The following is a 3,290-nucleotide window of genomic DNA, read 5'->3' on the forward strand; positions in this document are numbered from 1 at the left end:
TCTCTCTCTCTCTCTCTCTCTCTCCCGTCCTCCCTCCCTCTTCTACCACTCAGCTGCACACTCTTCATCTCTCCAAAAAGCAAGCGGGCTGTCGTCTCTTCCTTCTGTCTGCCCCATCTGTGATGCAGTATGGGCCACTGGCTTGATAATGATAGGCAGGCGGAGTACGGTGTTGCGCACAAGGCAAAGAGGGAACAAACCAGACCGCAACAATGGAAGACAAAACTCTAATCAGTTGCACCTCACCAAGTCTACCAAAGGTCTCCAGTCTAATAAAATATTTGCAGTAGCGAACCCCACGTTCCTCCCACCCATGCATGCAAATGTGTGACATTCTGTATCATAAACTTCAGACATGTGAGGTGGTAAAGAGGCAAGGCAAGGCAAGGCAGCTTTATTTGTATAGCACATTTCAGCAACAGGGCAATTTCAAAGTGTTCTTTACACAAAATCATTAAACAGATAAAAACAAGTACAAACAGTTAAAGTCATAAGCATTAAAATCAATAAGACACATGAATGACAGTTAAAAACAAAATAGAAATTAGGACACATAAACAACAAGAATAAAAGTTACAGTGCAGCATAAGAAAGAAATGAGCATAATTAAAGAAAGGCAGCATCAAAAAGAAAGGTCTTCAGCCTTGATTTAAAAGAACGAAGAATTTAAAAGAAAAGAAGAGGCGGAGGATGGACTTCTGCTAACACAGCAGATGTGAACCCTCCGAAAGCCATCGAACCAGAATTGGTACCATGTGTTTTTCTTTTCTTGTCCCCCCCCCTTTCCTCGTAGTATTTGTGTTAGAGCGAGAAAATGCCCAGGGGCTCGTTAAAACTTTAATATACTGTACAATCACAGTAATTGAGTAGAATTTTCAAGTTCTTCCAGTTATGGTTTTAATTTATGAAGTCCCCATGAAAGTTTAATGGATCAGCAGTTGTAGAGTCGCAGCTATCTAAATCATTCTGCAGCTATCTTTGCCTGAGCTGCCTGCCAAGTCCCGCCGTTAGCGTCCTGTGCCCTAGAAAGATGGCCAGATTGCTCCGAAGGCATGACTGTTGCTGGACGTCTGTTCAACACATTGTACCTAGAGGTCTTTTATGCTGTTCATTAAATATCCACTGTGTAACTTTGGGGTTTCTTTTTTTCTATTGTATTATTCATGATAGCAAGTTCAGGGTCCCTGTTGCTTGATGAGTGTAATATAGCATGCTCACTTAATTATAGAGCAGCTCTCTTGAGAGACATATCAGAGAATGCAGACAAGATGAAAATGGTACCCCAGCTTCTCTTGGTTATGAATAGTGGGAAATGCAGCAATTTGCATGTCAGGAGATATGATGTGCCATATCCTCGTTTCAGTTTTAGCAACAGTGGCCTGACCGTACTTGAGATGTTTATTATTGTTATTAATATTTTGTCAGGAAGCGGGGATCTGAGTGACACACGGCCCTTGGCGGAGCTTATTAAAAGAAGTTATTGCCGGCGATCTCCGTAGAGAGATACAACACAGTGATTAATGGTGTGTTTTACAGCCGACAAAATAGCACAGGGATATTCAGACCTGGGAGGACAGCACTGAGAAATCACTGGAAGGAAATTGCTAGGTATGCTTTACCTCTAATGAAAGAAACCATCCTTCAGATGTGCATCATACTGGACCGTTTAGGGCCATAGGAAAAAACTGAAACTGTTCTGATTTCTTTTTGTTTTGACCTACTTAATGTTCTCCAATTTGGAGGTTCTATATTTAATTTGTAATATTATGTCATGATTGCATCACTTAAGGTTTAAAATGAAAAACAAGCTTGTTATAGCATTTCCCCTCTCTGACTTGACAGGTAGTTGGACAACATGATGAGTGTGACTATAGGAAGTCACTTGTTACTCATTCAACCTATCTCAGTCACGCTGTCTCTGTGTCTCAGCTTCAGGAGCAGGCAGATGATGTCCCTTGCGACTTGCTACAAAAACTCTTCCTTTAAACCCCTGTTCCCTATTTCAAACTGAAATAAAACACATAATAGAAACAGGCTGGTAGCCATCTAGTTGTCACAGTCCAGTGCAGTCCAATCATATCCCCCTCCCCTCCTGCCTTGTCCTATCCCACACAGTCTGAAAGTAAAGTCAAAGCTGGCAGCCTCCCGTCTTATCATCTTTTTTCCCATCACACACTTATCAAAGCTCCCTTTTCTTCTCCTCTTGCCGCTGCTTTTTGTTTACATTGCTCTTGTCATGGCAAGTAAACACCGGCAGTTATCTCTCAGATAAGCCACATCTGCTCTGTTGTACTGTACATCTGGTGTATGTAGTAGCAAAGTGCGAGCTCTGTGAGGGGAAATCAAACTTGACTTGTACCAGTGCTGTTCATGCCCATTCCATTTGTGAATCAAATACTTCTGAAGCGAGCATAGCAGTGCCTTATTGTGTATTATATGGCAATTTTGAAGATGTATTTTTCTTTTGCATCTCTTGAATCATGCTGATTTTAAATAATAAGTTGAAATAAATTAAGAAAGTCTGTAAATTGTTTTGAATAATTCAAGTAATTTAATAAGATATAACATACTAATAACATAATTTATGTGGGCGAGAAATAAAGACATCACATGCTTGCATATTTTTCTGTTTTTGCATGCATTTGTATGTGTATTTTTTCATATGTGAATATGTAGTTGCCCAGTAGAGGAGGCTATGCATTCTTTATGGTTCAAGTGGAGCATCTATGGCCTCCTTCTAGTAGCCACCGCATTAAATCTGACCCTCGGTAGTACAGGCTTTGCCCCCCTCCCCCACTCTCTAGGGACACACTACACCAAGCATGTCAGTCCCCAACCTCTGCTGTCCCTCGGGAAAGATCCATTCACGCCCGGGGAACGCCGGCTGCCAACGAATGGGTCAGTATAACCAGTAAGCACCGTAAACACTGTAGCTTTACACGCCGTAAACACATCCAGGGGCCTCAGCAGCATGCTGGCTGTGTACACTATCTGGTTCAAGTGATGTCAGAGGGGCCAGTGGATTTAAGCAGGTTTTAGTTTGACGCTAATCCCCTTGTGGCAAACGTTGTGGACGAGAGGACTGTCCCTGCTGATGGCGTGCATCAACCCCATTGGATTAGCAAGTCTCGTCCCCTCCTCCATTCTGTTGGCATTGTCCACCATGTGTTTTTACCCCAATTTCTTTAACCCCAGTCTTAGTTTGGAATGTAAGCGTGGCACCTAGCACAAGCATGATCCCTGCTGTAGAATGGAACAGAGCCTCTCCCTAAAGGTGTGTTTTTTTTCTG

At 42.3% G+C, this 3,290-nt stretch overlaps 1 protein-coding gene across 4 annotated transcripts in view; it reads left to right on the plus strand.

Moving 5' to 3' along the window:
• The window catches only part of ctbp2l (C-terminal binding protein 2, like), a 96,729-nt gene that overhangs the window by 48,036 nt on the left and 45,403 nt on the right, over positions 1-3,290 (plus strand). The window lies entirely within an intron of this gene.

This window comes from Etheostoma spectabile, chromosome 21 (genome assembly GCF_008692095.1).
Source record: "Etheostoma spectabile isolate EspeVRDwgs_2016 chromosome 21, UIUC_Espe_1.0, whole genome shotgun sequence".
In the NCBI taxonomy this organism is placed as follows: Eukaryota; Metazoa; Chordata; class Actinopteri; order Perciformes; family Percidae; genus Etheostoma; species Etheostoma spectabile.